Below are 17,593 nucleotides of genomic sequence, written 5' to 3'. Positions count from 1 at the left end.
CTCGACGAGTTAAAGGGTAACTCGACAAGTTAGGTCAACTCGGAGCGTTGACTTTGACTTTGACCAGGATTGACTTTTAAGGGTTTGAAGGGTTGAGTTGTATCTAAGGAGTTGTTTATGATTAGGGAGGTGGTAGAGCTGATACTCAGAGTTTGAACCTACTCGGCTACAGTTGGCATTTTAGGTGAGTCTCCTCATGATACCAATGGGCCAAAGGCACGAAGGCCGGCCCATTACGTGTTATGTGGTATACTAGTTGATTGTATGGTACGTGATATGCTAGTTGTCTTGTGATACTTGCATGGAAGACCCAGGGGAGCTCGTGGCACTTAGATGTCAGACCATGTGGGGGTGCCCATGGCATTCCAGGTAAAGACCATGGGGGTGCCCTTGACACTTGGTTGTCAGACCATGTGAAGGTGCCCATGGCATTCCAGGTAAAGACCATGGGGGTGCTCTTGACACTTGGTTGTCAGACCATGTGGGGGTGTCCATGGCATTTCAGGTAAAGACCATAGGGGTGCCCATGACACTTGGTTATAAGACCATGTGGGGGTGCCCATGGCATTCCAAGTAAGACCATGGGGGTGCCCATGACACATAGGTGTAAGACCATGGGGGAGCTCACGACATCCGTATATGTTTATATGCATGTCTTGTATGGTTGATATGGCTATATGATTATGTGGGGTATGTTATGGAGAACTCACAAAGAGTTAGCTTACAATTTTTTTCGTTGTTTCAGGTACTTCAAGATCTAAGGGCAAGAGCCCGATGTGATGGCGCAGCATGCACTCTCTGGCGTTTTAGGGATATATACAGTAAAGTCCCAATATTTTCATCGATTTGACAAGAAAGTCCTCAACTTTATTTTTTTGACAGTAAAGTCCAAATTACCGACAGTTTTTGACACTTTTACCCTTTTTTTCCCGGTTAGCTGGTAATTAGGACCTTTTTGTCAACAAAATAAAGTTTAGGACTTTCTTGTCAAATCATCAATTAGGACTTTACTGTCAAAAAAATAAAGTTTTGGACTTTTTTGTCAAATCGTTGAAAATATTGGGACTTTAGTGTATATATATTATTTTTTTTGGATAGAAATTTAATGGTATGATACTATTTAAGCATAAGAGTTATTGAAACCTTCACTAATCTGCTAGATCCTATTGAAATCGTTACGTTTGCTTCTTGTTAAATCGTTTTTTTAATCTCAACAAACCGAAATTGAAAAAAATTGAGATAATCAAGAAAGAAAGAAAGAAAGAACCAGAGTTGTGTTAGCTTTTTGCAGCCCCAAAAATGGAGAAATAAGAAACCGAAAAAAAAACGAAATTGCCCTTCTTTCCCTACTCCACATTCACACCCTTTTGACTAGGCATGTGTTGTTTGTGTTTGTATAAAGCCATGACAATTTCGTTTTTTTAGGTTTCTAATTTCTCCATTTTTTAGACTGCAAAAAGCCAACACAACCCTGATTCTTTCTTTCTTTCTTGATTATCTCAATTTTTTTCAATGTCAGTTTGTTAAGATTAAAAAAACGATTTAACAAGAAGCAAACGTTAACGATTTCAATAGGATCTAGCTGATTAGAGAAGGTTTCAATAACTATTATGCTTAAAGAGTATCATACCATTAAATTTCTAACCAAAAAAATTGTATATACACTAAAGTCCCAATATTTTCAAGGATTTGACAAAAAAAGTCCTAAACTTTATTTTTTTTACAGTAAAGTCATAATTGACGATTTGACAAGAAAGTCCTAATTACTGGCTAACCGGGAAAAAAATGTAAAAGTGTCAAAAACTGTCTGTAATTTGGACTTTACTGTCAAAAAAATAAAGTTTAGGACTTTCTTGTCAAATTGATGAAAATATTGGGACTTTACTGTATATATATATTCCTTTTTTCTTATTCATCTTAAAATTCATATCATATGTTGACATGTGTCATATTTAATGAAATTAATAATATTTTAGTTCAATTGTCACCTTTTAATATGGGTATAAAGATACGTAGTAAGAAAATGTAGTAAGAAAATATAGAGGGATATTTGATTTCTATTTTCAATAATTTGGCACGTCACATAGCTTTTTGCCGATTAGAAATTTATAATTTCAAGGGTCTTATAAATATAAATAAGCAAGATTTACGGAAACAAATTATACTTTTTTATTTTAAGTTTTTTCATAAAAAATCGAAGGAAAAATAACTTTTTTTCATAGATTGAATACTTTTACCAAGCTTACCCAAAACAATCTTTTATTAAATAAATATTATTTGTGACCCCTTTAGTCTATTAACTAGGAAAGAGGCCCGTGCGTTGCACGTGTCTGATGATTTGTGTTGATTCGTTGTTGTCTCTTTGTTTGGTGGGTCAGGTATATCATGCCCTTTGACACATAACCATATCAGTCAGTTACTTTGTAATGATAGTTTGCTTATGAAGGGTACATGTTATTTAGAGACGGTTAAATCAAGGTACTTATTTCACTAATTTCAAACATATATGATATATATGGTGATTTCGAAATTGCTGGTCTTTCTGAGTTTCCATCTTATTGAAATAAGGGAGTGAACTTACTAAAGTGAACCTTAATGGCTACTTTCCTATGTTGACTTCGGTGTCTGAGCTAATGCACATTCTGGTTTTCTTAAGCTTGAAAGGGATCGCAACATGCTGTCTGAGGAACTTATAGAAGGCTTTCACTACTATACATGTATCAATTGTGATATGCGAAACCCAAGAAACAAATTTTAATTAAAAAAATTTAGAAAAATGACAATTTTGTTGGTTGTTAAAGTAAGGATGAGCATGAGAAGCTTAAAATCTATGTGAATTTTTTGCATTTTCTTGGTATTGACAGGTTCTAAATCATTTTTCTTGAAGATGCAATGTTACAACAATTTTATAGTTAAGGATAAAAAAAAGTATAGCATGTTTTGCATGTTTCAACCTGGATAAGGTTGTTATCTATGAAAAAATGTTAGTATGTTGCTAAAACGGGTAAATAAATTGCATAGCCTATATTGGGGAGAAAAAATAAAGTACATTACTAATTCCACCAATTAGAGTTTATTGTTATTTGAAGAGAAGTTTTCCATACCAATCGTATTGAAGTTGAGATCAATTAAAGAAGATACTACACAACCTCCAATCCAGAGTGTTGATCTCTCATGGAAGTACAATCACACCCGTCTTCTCACATATGCTACTTCTAACTGGTGTATCCACCAACCCATGCTTTCTTGCAGAAATAAACCTGCATCACTCATCACATCAATATTCAATGTATTTTGTGTGATCTGAGTCTAACCATGTCACGTCCAAAGTTTAGTATTTAGTAGTATCATCATCGTCACCCTACTTCAAGACCACCCGAAATTGCAGCATCCATCAGCCCTGCTCCAACCGCTGAGCATAAAGAACATCCCAAGAGCTTTGCAGTCTAATTTAACAACATTAAAACACAAATAATATGTTTTTTAAATAGAAACACAATACAAAACAAAAATATAAATGTGGAAACACCCGAATCACCTATGTTTCCAATTCATGTGTTTGGATATAATGCGCATGTCCTACCTGGCCCCATCTTTCCATAACTTATTCTTCACTTACATTCATACATACATAACCTAACCACCTTATCAACTGCTAAAAAATCATACATTAATAATTCTCTCTTAAAATATTGAACAAAAATTCCAGTACTTTTACTTTAATTGGTAAATCAACCAAAAAAAGAAGCAAACCATGACTGTTGGTTTACTCACTAAAGAATGACTTCTGATGTTTTATCCTTAATTCCTTCCTACAAAAAAATGACAAAGATAGGGTTTAAAACAAAACAATCATGAGAGAATATAAATTCAAAATTAAAAATTGTAAAATAATGCAAGGAGTTTAGTATTTTAAATTTTGAAATGACTAAGAGAACATGCTCTTAAACATATACAAGGAATTCAGGATATTGAGGATGTATATATTCATAAGAAAGTTGGTTGTGAGTGATAAGTAAGGTAATGTGTTAGATGTCAATCATAAGCTTTCTAATACCTTCATTATGGGCCTTTGACGCCCTTCTTTTTTATGACTTGATAAGTAACATATTTGTGAATTATAGATCTTGATTTGTCAACATACTCTAAATTCAATGTCATTTAGTGACAGGAGAACAAAACTCGGCTAACTCATCAAAAACAGGTAAACTGACATGAAAATCCAAAATTGGGGTAGTTCGATCTCTTCCACTTTTAGAAGTGATAAGACCCAAATGTTGAGCTTGTTATAAAAGTTGAGCAATGACAATTAGGTCACCAAGAAGGAATAATAAGATGAACATGTAATAGTAAATTAAATCATCAAGAAAGGTCAACTTATCGTCGTTTAAAGCTGATGTGGAGTATATAGCCAAATGTATGGCACTGCTCCATAGGAGCTACAATGACTGTGTAAGCTATGGACTCTAAACATTGAACGAAGTTTTATGGGGGTATGTACAATGATGAGGATGAGAAAGGCATTTACGTCTTTTTTCACATATGAGAGATTGAGAGCGAGCCTGTGTCCTACCTTGTTCCATCTTTTTGCATGGGACAAAAGATTGCAACTTTTGTCACACTGCCATTAGTCTGATTTTTAATCTCGATCCAAAGCATGTCAAACGCAGTATAACTTGTTATGATAAAATGCTTACTTGACGGTAAGGAAAAGCCTGAGACAGCACACACACAGCTTCATCATCCCATTTTGGGTCTCCAAATTGGGGTGCACTTATTCCACCATTCACAATATAAAAATTAACATATGAAGCAACAAGCCTTGTTCCAGGAAGTCTTGGTTTCGTTTCTCCCACCTTTTTTGTAGCTAATATAATACAAACAATAAATATTTTTTTTAAATGAGAGAACACTATGGAATATGGATGTATATGCTTACTTGAATAAATCTGGAAGCTTCTTCATCTATCATATAAAGAATAGGCCCTGGTATATGGAGTTTAATAATTTCAAAATTTCTACCATTTACATCTATAGAATTTGAGAGAACAATAAAAGCCTCTACAACTCACTCATAATGAGGATCTTATTCCTTATCTGTCCAGGACAATAACACACCACACCAGGCTTCACAAGTAGCACATATTGTTTATGTATCCATTTGTATCATCATCACCTATATAAAAATAATAATAGAATTGAAAAAAACATACATTGTTATTTCTTGCATTTAACATTTTTTGAAAATGTACCAAATAGTCCCCGGGGCAACCAAATAATCTTATTGACCCCTAGATAGGCTTTAAGTTCATCTCTATTTGTTGTTTGGTCAGATGTGGAGTTATGGGCTCCTGTTTTTGTTTAATAAGCATTCTTTTGTAGTAAGGCATGTCCCTTAATGAAAAAAAAACATTTCATGAGATATAAAATTAGTAAAAATCTATCTAATAATAAAATACAAAAACAACAATATAAAAGTTGTTACCTTTACCATCTACATGAATGCTTCCACATTCAAGAATTATGTATTGTGGAAACAGGGAATCCTCTCCATTGAAAGAATTTAACAGGAGAAAGCAAAACCAAAATTAATGGAAATCTTTTAAGAAAATTTTTAAGAGGATGCAAACTTGGGTGTTACTTTTTCTATACATGATGTAAATCTTTTGATGTTTCAAAAATATGTATCTATAATATTTACAAGTCTAACATTTTGTGCAACAAGAAGATCATGACTCCAATCTAGGTTGCAACCATTATCAATACCTAAAATACACAAACAACCATTTACTATGTTATTATTATTTGATAAAATAATGTTAGGTCCAGTTAAGTGTTGCGTCTTTGGGCTCGTTAGCTAGTCCAGTTTTGTCTCCGGTATGGGCCTGTCCATTCGTGAGTACGTTGTAGGGTTTATTATATATAGATGCTTGCATGCATTCTTGAACGTAATGATTTTGATAGAAATTTTATAGCGTACACGTTCTTATTTTTTGTAACCCTAGAATCCTCTACAGCGGAAGTTCTTTATCGAGCTCTACTGAGGATTGAGTTAATCAAATCATTCAACTCATTCAGATCCATACTTGTGTTTTTATCTCACTGTTTTTACTTTATTGATTTGCCTGTTATAAAGATCTAATCGTTCAAAGAGTTTTAAATACTCATCAATTGGTATCAGAGCAGGAGGCTGTGTAATTCATACACATCTCTTCTGTGAAAGAAGTGATTAGGGTTTTTCCGCATTAACTGATATTTATTGAGCCGTCACTCCATAATTGACGTATCTCAGTATTTATTCGTTTTGCCCTAATATTGGATATTACAAGTCTGATCTTCCAACAGGTTAAACGATCAAGCATGGACGATTCTCAATCTAATCCTATCAACATCTCTAACAGTATTGGATGAATGACGAAGATTCCTATTCTATACACCCAGGATTACAAAGTTTGGGCTCATCATTTTGAAGACTATGTCATCGGATCTGAAGATAATGGGTATCTTATTTGGGAAGCCATTGTGTCTGGACCATTTGCTCACTCAAGAACATCCAGAATCATTAAAACTCAGAAAGAGTATAATGATCTGTTAAAAGATGTAAAAGACGTTGCTCAAGACGAAAAGGAGAAGTTTCAGTGCAACATCAAAGCATTAAGATTGATCCAATTTGCTCTTCAATCTGACACGTTTAGGTTGGTGAGTTCCTGCAGTACCGCTAAAGAAATCTGGGATAGGCTGCGAGAGTTGTATTCCACAGATGAAGATTTAGAGCACTCTATTCAAACTTTGATTTTGTCTGAGTTTGGAGAATTTAAGAAAAATTCTGATCAGACCGTCACTCAAACGTTTGATCGCTTCAATCATCTTCTTAGCAAGATGATCAAACATGATATCGAAAGGAAGCTGATTGAACAGAAGGTCACCTTTTTGAATGGCTTAAGATCTGAATGGAGAGTTGTTGTGTCTACAGTTAAAGCTCACGAGTAGTTCAAGTTACATTCGTTGGCGAAACTGGTGGGAATTCTGAAATCCCAAGAAAAGATTGTGATGCAAGAGAAGAATGCGGTCTCAAACTTGGGGTCCTTGGCTCTCCTGTCCAAAAGCAAGAATGTAGTAGAAGATGAAGATCTGAACCTAGAGGACTACGATCTTACTTCAGAAGATTGTGCAATGATGGTTTCCAATCCAAAAAGGTTTATCAAGAAGAGGTTTCCTACCAATAAGAACCGAAATTGGCAGGGAAGCTATAGCTCAGAAAAAGTAAGGGAGGAGTCGGAGACTGAGGAACCAAAGAAAGAGGCGAAGGTTGAAGGAGATTCTGGTGTTAGCTGCTACTACTGTGGAGGAAAGAATCATTATGCCAAAGATTGTATTCTGAAGAAAATGGCAGAGAAAGATGAGGAGAAAGATGAAGAGGCTGTCTTGATGAAAAAGCTGGAAGAGATCAAGAGAAAGAAAGATGCTACTAACCCTTCTATGAATGCTCTTATTGTACAGGGTTCGGCAGAGGATGACGAGTTCGGTGGCGTGCAGGTGTGGTCAACCGACTCAGAAGATGATGAGGTGAGAAGCCTTCGCATGGAAAAGCGTATGTGGCAAGAGGTGGTGAAAGCAGCAAAAAGTGTTTGATGGTGACTGACGTATCTCACATGAGGGGATACAACACAGATGGTGGAAATGAGGACACAAAGGAGCGAGAGGACTTATGCTTCACAACAAAACCTCTGAGTGTACAGATCAATGAACTTGATGAATTGATCAAGAAGGTACAATCTCTTTTTATCTCGTTCAAAGTTCCACAGAAATCATCTAAAAAGGAATTAAATAACTTAAATTAGAGAATCTCAAATCTGGATAGTTGTTTAACTCAAATATGGGTCACCAATTCTAACATAACTGACCAAATAAGCAGGGTGTCATCCAAGAGTGAGGAGCGAAGGATGTGGATTGAGCAGAAGGAGTCGAAGCTGATTAAGTCTAAAGATGAAAACATTTATTTACAAAGAGACAATTTGAAACTTTTAAAACAAAGAAATGTTTTTTGTTTGATTGCTAAAAGACTTTATGCTAACATTACTCAACTGCATCTGAATTGTGAAATAGGGCAGAAAATACATCGCATGATTTTACCCTTCCTTGAGTTTAAGGAGGATGAAATCGATGCTGAAGCATACAACTGTGAAAGTGTTGTATCGTCTGATGATGTGAATCCCACTTACATGTACGGTCTAGACAAAATAGAATCTTTTATAAAGTCCAAAGACCATAAGGACATGCTGAAAAATCTTTTGGATGAAAATGATAAGCTGAAACTAAGGACCGAAACCATACAACAATTCGACTCATTAAGTGCCAATTTAAGTTCAGAAAATAAAATTGATGTTGAAAACGAATCTGAACTTAATGAGGACGATGATATGAGTGAAATTTTGTAGAGGATGTAGTCGACTGTTCTGAGTTTGTCAAGAGCGAACCCGAAAACCACAAAAATCTGATTTCTGAAAATTCTGTGGAGTTCGCTCGTTTGTCCCAAAATAAGTCCCCGATTCTTGAAGAAAAGGTTGTTGTGTACCAAAAGGTGAGAACAACACCAAATCAGGTGTATAAAGTCACAGGAGTAACCGAACATCAAACAACCGAACTCACTGCCATTGTGAACAAAGATAACGCAGATGGTTGTGATGAGTTCTTCTGGTCTGCTCCTATAGATAATGTCGACGAAACAGTTGGTTTGTCAGAGCGAACGTCCTGGAAAACAAAAGGAAGATATGTACCAAAGCCGCTGAACAAGCCTGACAACTTTGACGTGCCAAGCACAAGTTGTTCAAAAGAAATACCTGTAGAAAAAGTCACCTCCACAAGCGAAACCTCATCTACGAAGAGCGAACCGGCTTTCAAGAAGTTAAAGCAAAAGGCTAACATCCACAGACAGCTGAAACAGGTGAAAAATCAAAAGCAGCAAAGAAACCTAAGATACAAAAAGAATCTCTCTGAGCGAAAGCAGTTTTGGCGCTCTCAAAACACACATTTCTCTTATCATGATAGAAATCCAAAGTCAGAAGAAAAGGCTTTCGGGCCACATGAGGAACAGAACCGAAAGGAAAGGTTCGGTTCAAAAAGCAACAGCAACCGAAAGGAAAGGTTCGGTTTAGAAAGCAACAACAACCTAAAGGAAAGGTTCGGTTCAGAAAGGAACAGCGACCGAAAGGACAGATTCGGTCCCGAAAGCAACAGCTACCGAACGTCCAGGTTCGGTCCCTCCAATGACCATAAACAAAAGGGTCATTTCGAACCACAAGTCAGAAGAAATTCCCATTCTAATTCTTCTCATTCTCAATTCTCTTCTAAACCCAATTCCGTTCCTGCACAAAATCCAAATTCTTCAACGAACTTGAAAGGAAAATCGAAGATTTCCTCAGTCCAGGAAAACCGAAAGCAGACTAATGCCCAACTACCAAAATCTGAAACCAAATCGTCTGTAACTAACCCTAACAAAATCAAAGTTTTCACTAATAAGAAAAAAGATGAAACAACATTGAATAAAAAGAACATATCTTGTTGATGTTTCTCTTACTATTTCTGTTCCTGTGAAAGGCTCACGTGGACCCAAGAAACTTTGGGTTCCTAAATCTGCTTAATTTTTGCAGGTTATTAGTGACGAGCAGTTTGATGAAGAATGGTACATTGACAGTGGCTGCTCACGTCACATGACATGGAGGAAGGAAGAGCTAAGGGAGTTTCGATCTCTTCAAAATGGTGGGAATGTCAAGTTCGACAACAATTCTTATGGAATGATAAAGGGTTATGGGATGATAACTAGTGGAGACTTCACAATTAGAAAGGTGGCGTACGTTGAAGGGCTACAGCATAATCTCATCAGTGTATCTCAACTGGTAGGAGGTACCGGTCTCAAGGTTTCATTCGACGATGAAGGTTCAGAAATCATAGAGAAGAAATCAAAAAGGGTGATTCTCAAATCACAACGCAAAGGCGAAATGTTTCCTCTCAATCTAAAACCAATCAAAGGAAATCCAGCTATATGTCTTTTATCCAAAGCTCACTCTGACAAAAGTTGGTTGTGGCACCGAAGGCTCTCACATCTCAACTTCAAAGACATCAACAAGCTTGTCACAGGAGGTCATGTTAGGGGTTTCCCATTGCTCAAGTTTGATCAAGAACATTTGTGTGCTGCGTGTGAAATGGGGAAGAAAAGTCGTCAAAGTCACCCATCCATTATAAACACAAAAGTTGTTGAACCACTTGAATTGCTTCACATTGACTTGTGTGGTCCATCATCAATCGAAAGCATTGGCGGTAGCAAGTATATTCTTGTTATTGTTGATGATTTCTCACGTTTTACATGGGTGTTCTTTCTGAAGCACAAATCTAAGGATACTCCTAAGATAAAGATGTTCATCAAGCAGGTTGAAGTGCAACTGTTCGCAACATCAGGAGCGACAATGGACTGGAGTTCAAGAACAAAGAATTTGAAAACTTTTTGGAAGAAAAAGGAACCAGTCACAACTTCTCAGCCCCTACACGCCTCAACAGAACGAAATTGTCGAAAGATGAAACCGATCCTTGTGTGAGGCGGCCCGAACGATGCTAAGTTTTGCTTCTCTTCCTTTATATTTCTGGGCTGATGCTATTGATGCGGCTTGTTTTACGCAGAACCGGTCTTATCTCAACAAGCGCTTCTCTCTTACTCCTTATGAGATCATCAATAACAGGAAACCGGACGTAAAATTCTTCCTTGTGTTCGGCTCACGATGTTTCATCTTCAACTCCAAAGAACACCGTAACAAGTTTGACGTTAAAGTTGATGAAGGAATTTTTCTAGGATATTCTCTTACTTCAAAAGCTTACCGGGTCTTAAATAAGCGCTCTAGGAAGATCGAAGAAACATATTACGTGACTTTCGATGATAACTACGTCAAGAAGCTAAAGGCTACTGAAGAAGCAATTAGAGAGATTTTCTCTCAAACAGGTCAAGTCACGGCCTCAATTGTTAATCTATTCAATCAGTTTATGGAATTATTCGATGAACCTGAGAAAGCTACTCTGTCGGAAGCCAAGGCAGCAGACAACAAAGTCGACCATCTGAAGCAAATTGTCGAAGATGCCGCCAAACGAATGGGTGAAGGAGGACAAGCTCCAAACGAACCTCCTCCACAAGCCGCTTCAGTTGAGGGGGAGAATCCACTTTCTTTAAAACAACCGAGCTCACAATTTGAGGGGGAGAATTCTATTCCTGCTACACCTGAAAGACCTGTAGCACCCAAAAGCTCAACAACACCCGAAAGCTCAACTGCACCATAAAGTCCAGCTACACCTGAAAGCTCATCAGTCGAGGGGGAGAACTCCGACATGTTTTTCGATGACGATAGTCAATCTGACTTGGAAGAAATGGTAAACGCTGAATTGGATCCATCCTATGATCCAAATTACCCCCTCTTGTTAAATGGACCAGAGATCATCCTGTATCTCAGATAATAGGTAATATCTCTCAAAAGGTCCTCACCTGATCTCAACTGAAGGCAAACCAAACATCTCTATTCTCCAAAGTAGAGTTCTGCATGTATAATTATTTCGTATCAAAAGTTGAACCGAAGACAGTAAATACTGCTCTTGATCATTCCGACTGGGTTCAAGCTATGCAAGATGAACTCAACGAGTTCAAAAGAAACAAGGTATGGCGCCTCATTCCAACTCCTAAAGATGCCTCAGTTGTTGGTCTCAAATGGGTATTCAGAAATAAAATGGACAAGGAAGGCAATGTGATTCGAAACAAAGCTCATCTCGTGGTGAAAGGATACTGCCAGGAAGAAGGAATTGATTATGAGGAAACTTTTGCTCCGGTAGCAAGGCTGGAATTTGTTCGAATATTTATGGCCTATGCTGCACACAAGAACTTCGAGGTCTACCAAATGGACGTGAAATGCGCCTTTCTGAATGGAGAACTTGAAGAAACGGTTTACGTGGAGCAACCTCCTGGTTTTGTCAATGAAAAGTACCCAAATCACTATTATATTCTGGACAAGGCAGTTTACGGTCTGAAACAAGCACCTAGGGCATGGTATGAAACGCTAACCAAGTTCTTAAAGATGTCAAAATTCAAACAAGGTTCGGTTGACCCAACCTTCTTTCGTAAGAAGGAAGGTAACCACCTTATGATTGTTCAAATCTATGTCAATGATATCATCTTTGGCTCAACGAATCCTAGCTTAACAGCTGAATTCAGAAAGCTGATGGAGACTAAATTTGAAATGAGCTCAATGGGTCCGATTAACTTTTTCCTTGGTTTAAATATTAGACAGGGATCCGAAGGCATCTTTATCAACCAGGAAGCATACACCAAGACTCTTCTTGCTAAATTCGGCATGATGGGAGACTCAAAGGTCAAAGTTCCAATGGCGTTCGGCACCAAGCTCACACCATCCTTGGAAAAACCTGCAGCCGATATTACGCTATACTGCCAAATGATTGGGTCTTTAATGTACCTCACTGCTAGCATGCCTGATATAATGTTTTCTGTGTGTTACTGTGCTAGGTTTCAGGCGAATCCTCGTGAACCACATATGCTTGCAGTGAAAAACATACTCCGGTATCTGAAACGAACCACCTCCCTCGGTCTATGGTATCCATCAAACTCAGGTTTCTTCGTTCAAGCCTACTCAGATGCAGACCATGGAGGATTTGGTTTAGACAGGAAAAGCACCACTGGAGGCTGCCAATTCCTAGACGGGAAATTGGTTAACTGGAAATCAAAGAAACAGACATGTGTTTCTCTGTCTACCACCGAAGCAGAGTACATCGCAGCAGCCTCTTGTACATCTCAAGTGATTTGGATCCAGAGCCAGCTCCGGGACTATGGACTCAATATGAAAAAGATCCCACTATATTGCGATTCAGAAAGTGCAATTAGGATCTGTCATAACCCAATGCAACATTCCAAGACAAAGCATATAGCACTGAGGTATCACTTTATTAAGGATCATGTGGAAGATGGGAACGTCGAAATTCACTTTGTTCCAACCACTGATCAACTGGCTGACATCTTCACCAAATCTCTTCCTGAAGCGAGTTTCAATAAAATTCTACAAGGGCTTGGAATGATGGAATCAGAGTCAGTACCAAAAACTACCTCTCAAAACTAAAAGTTGGAAGCAAAATGAACCGAACGTTCGGGTTCGGTTCACATGTGTGCCGAAATGAACCGAACGCTCGGGTTCGGTCCTATTCTCTTATATTCGCCTATCACTCAAAGGTAGTTTCTTTGGTTGTAAACATTTTCTATTATTTTCTCAAATTCTTCTCTCTTATTTTTAAAGTTCTTTTCTTTTTCAAACTTATTTTTTTTGCAACCGAAATAGACCGAACGCTCGGGTTCGGTTCCAAAAAAATTTTGTGTGTCTCATTTTTTTTATTATTATTTTAAATCAAAATTTCCAAAATCTTTTTATTCTTTTAAATCAAAAACTCCAAAAACATTTTTTTTATTTTTATTAGTTCGATAATTTTTTGTTTTTTTGTTTTGTGTCTTATATTTTTGTGTGGATATTTGTGGGGAAATTCTTTCATTAAGTTAAGTGTCCCTAGAAGCATGTTGTTGTATGTGTCCAAAGCCTCACCTGATTCTGAATAATAGCCTTACTGACTTGGTACATACAAACCTTGTCTTCCCAATTAGGCTTTCATATTTATTCTAATCATGAGCTACCTAACTCTCTTCTCACATGAGATAAGAGTTTTCTGCTTTGTCCTTATTTTCACAGCAGAGGTACTTTGGTTTTTCTTTACACCATCTACACTACTTTTCTCCATCTACTTCGCTTCATAAACGTAACCCTTGAGACTCTCAGAAATTACCACTGAGGTTTATGGTTACACAATTTCTGTGTTTATGATCTTAGCTTCGTGTCACTACGTACTAAGTGAAACCCACAATTCAAAACCTACTATGCATTGACGGTGAACAATCAATTTTGCTCTAGCTTTCACTAACGAATTTGAGGACTTATCAATGAGGATGGAAAGTAAAATCTCTAATTTTCTTTTGTGTGATTCCTATGAAATTGTTAAATCCCACAACAGTTCTTCCCTTGGAATCCATTTTTAAATTTTTTTTTGAGATTTTACATAAACTATTTTACATTACCACTTAAATTATTTCAAACCTACTTATTCAATAGACTACATTGGTCTCACAAGTACTTCGTTCGATTACTGTCTTATATCAAGATCAGGAATTCTGAACTGAAGCGAAAGCCACCCAAATTAGCCTGATTAAAAGAAGCCTTTCAACACTTCTCAATAAGTGTCTGATCGTTATTCAATGGGAAACCACACAAACACTTTACAGTCTCTCTTGACTTTGAAGGAAGAGATTCATGCTCGGGATCCATTGTTTCGTGTCTTTATGGACATCACAAATTCCCTTATATGTGTTGCTTTATTTTCTTTTCTTTTACACACTAAGCACGAAAATCTTTTTGATTTTCCACAATCCTGGTTTCATTAGTTACAAGGCATATTTTTTAAATGGGATTTGAAGTCATAAAAGAGTTGTGGCTCACATTGATCCGCGTGGTCAATTTTGCTTTAAGATGACGTTTAATCTAAAAGGATAAGATGCTGACTCAGGCGGGAGTCCAATCGATTTGATTTTCAAACGGCGCTTGAAGGCTAGGCGTGCGAAGTAGAACTGTTTCGTTTAAAAACGGTGCCTCCTACTTCTACAACAACCAAAACAACCGAACCTCCTCCAACAGGCCAAGCCTCAGGTTCGGGTGTCAAAGACAAGGGCAAGAAAATTGCTGAAGAGAGTGATGAAGATAAAGAGACCATTGCCGATCTTTTGAAAAAGCAAGGCCGAGACAAGGACGCTGACATTAGCGCTCAGGTTGCTAGAGAGGCTGAAGAAGCTGAAAGAAAACAGAAAGAAGCTCACGACCTTCTTGAGAGTAGGAAAACCCTTTTTCCTCCTTGGACTCTTGAGAAGTTGCTGAAAGAAGCAATCGAAACACCAAGCATCTTGTGGCTCGAACCAATGATCTCTCTAGATCTCGTTAATTCTGTCGATTCTCAGTTCGACATGCCACTGACCCGAAAGGCGTTTGTCTTCCATGCCTTTGACAACATTGCCAAGTTCCCTCATCCTCATCCAAAGGTTGACCAGGAGTTGGTCGAATTCTATCTGAGGGTTGCTCAGCCACAATATCAAACATGGAGCGCTTAGAAGATAGTCAATGTTCGGGTCCTCAAGCCGTATCGGGAAGGAAACTTCACCAACGTTCGGTTTAAGGTGCTGAGAGGATCTGCCAACACCGAACATGCCATTTCGCTTGCTGATCTTCCCAACTTGAATCCACACGACTGGATAATTTTGCACAACATCCTTCTTACAAATGAAGCAGAATATGGTCCGATCATTGACCACTTCAAGAGGATGCTTGTTTGTTACATCATGGAAGTCGCCAAGATGGATCAGGAGATAGCGAGTGTCTTCAAGAAAAAACCTACTATTTCTCCTGTTGGCTCAGCAAGTGATCTCAACATGATGCAGATGGGGAAGATAGACCCAAAGAGAAACTCTGTTATGTTTACCAGAAACGAAGGCCAAAAATGCCTATTCACTTTGGCAGACAAACATATCTACACCACTGCATGTCTGGAACATGTCTTAGGGATTATTCATCGTTGCAAGCAGAACTCAGCTGATGACAAGAAGTACTTTGATGATATGATCCAGTGGTACATCCGCTTCAGATAGACAATCCTCGCTAGTATCCCTCGTTTGTTTGATACCACCAAGAAGGTTCCGGCAGCTAGACCCAGCAAGAAGAAGCGATAGTCTCGCTCCAAATTGACGCAAAAGGGGGAGATTGTTAGGTCCAGTTAAGTGTTGCGTCTTTGGGCTCGTTAGCTAGTCCAGTTTTGTCTCCGGTATGGGCCTGTCCATCCGTGAGTACGTTGTAGGGTTTATTATATATAGATGCTTACATGCATTCTTGAACGTAATGATTTTGATAGAGATTTTATAGCGTACACGTTCTTATCTTTTGTAACCCTAGAATCCTCTACAGCGGAAGTTCTTTATCGAGCTTTGCTGAGGATTGAGATAATCGAATCATTCGACTCATTCAGATCCATACTTGTGTTTTTATCTCACTGTTTTTACTTTATTGATTTGCCTGTTATAAAGATCTAATCGATCAAAGAGTTTTAAATACTCATCGAATAAAATATGTAAAACTATTAAAATACAAAGCTTACCTCCCCAACTATTGAAGTTCCAATAAATACCAGGAATATTATGTCATGAACTTGATTTCCCCTCAATTACAACAAACTATAGAGTAAAAGAAAAGGATTATTTAATAAGAAATTAAAAAGTAGTACAGAGAATTGATCGAATGAAAGGTAAAATGGAAGAAGAACTTAACAATTGGACCATTGTCACGAAACCAAGAATCATTCATACTCATCTCAACAACAAACAATTGGTGTGCAACATGAATCCATATTTCAAATAAGCAAAAAACATAGGCAATTTAGGACTTTCGAATTTATCTTTGAAAGTTTACCTCATTGAAATTTAGGATTTGTGTATTAGATCATTGTGGTGATGGTGGTTGGCAGCCTTCTTCCCCAATGGTGACAGAAGCAATCGACTTCAAATTATGAGCTAATTTTTCTTATCCCTGTCCAATCAATTCTGGTGTAATGGAATATACACTGGTAGAATGTGTAAAGATTAGAATTAGAGACAACCAAGAGGATGCTTTTTATCGGAATCAAAACTGGAGAAGAACCTAGAATAGAAACTTATCTGATTAGAGGGGTAGGGCACCAATCGATAACTTCATCAGTAATCACAATTTGTAGACTTCAAAGAAGAGAAAAGAGGCATTCGTCGATGAGAGTCGAGAAGCCACAACTGCACGACGACAGGCTTGGCGATTTCTTTGTTTTCCTCTCCGATATGTTTCTGTTCCATCGATTACAAATGGAATGGTCAGAAGCGGCAGAGCAACAAAGAAAGAGCTTTGGAATAAGAATGAATTTAATCGAGAGAGAAAGATAATGACTAATGTCCATGGCGGTGCAACATCTAATTGGGTGGGAGAGGCGTTGGAGGGAGCAACTGACTAAAACAAATGAAAATAATGTGGCAAATTGTAACAAAAAAAATTAGGAGCCAAAAATACAAAAAGTAGAAACTTTTGTGGCCAATTTCATAAAAAAGAAAAACTTTGGTGGTAAAAATAGTAAAAATAAAAAAAAAATTAACCGTAGACAAGTCTCCTCATAATTAATGTTATATATAATGACAAAAATATTAAAAGTAAATATTTTAGTTTGAAACAAATAATTTTTTTTATATTAAATATAAATAGATAAATGATACTTTTAATTTATCAAACTTACTTACCAAAAACCAAATTATACTATTAAATTAAATATAAAATTAAAGATAAGGGATATGCAAACTATTCATCAATGCCCGAATTTTTTCATATGTGCTCAATTAAATTGTTTTTAGAGTGTGATGTAAATTGTTTTTAGAGCGTTATGAGGTTTTATAATG

General features: G+C 37.2%; 1 pseudogene; it reads right to left on the bottom strand.

The window, feature by feature from the left end:
• Positions 1 to 3,172: 3,172 nt before the first annotated feature.
• On the bottom strand, positions 3,173 to 16,502 carry LOC111885696 (agmatine deiminase-like; annotated as a pseudogene).
• Positions 16,503 to 17,593: the final 1,091 nt, after the last annotated feature.

The sequence above is a fragment of the Lactuca sativa genome, chromosome 3 (assembly GCF_002870075.4).
Source record: "Lactuca sativa cultivar Salinas chromosome 3, Lsat_Salinas_v11, whole genome shotgun sequence".
NCBI classification, from domain to species: domain Eukaryota; kingdom Viridiplantae; phylum Streptophyta; class Magnoliopsida; order Asterales; family Asteraceae; genus Lactuca; species Lactuca sativa.
This window is presented reverse-complemented; position numbering and strand designations above follow the sequence as displayed.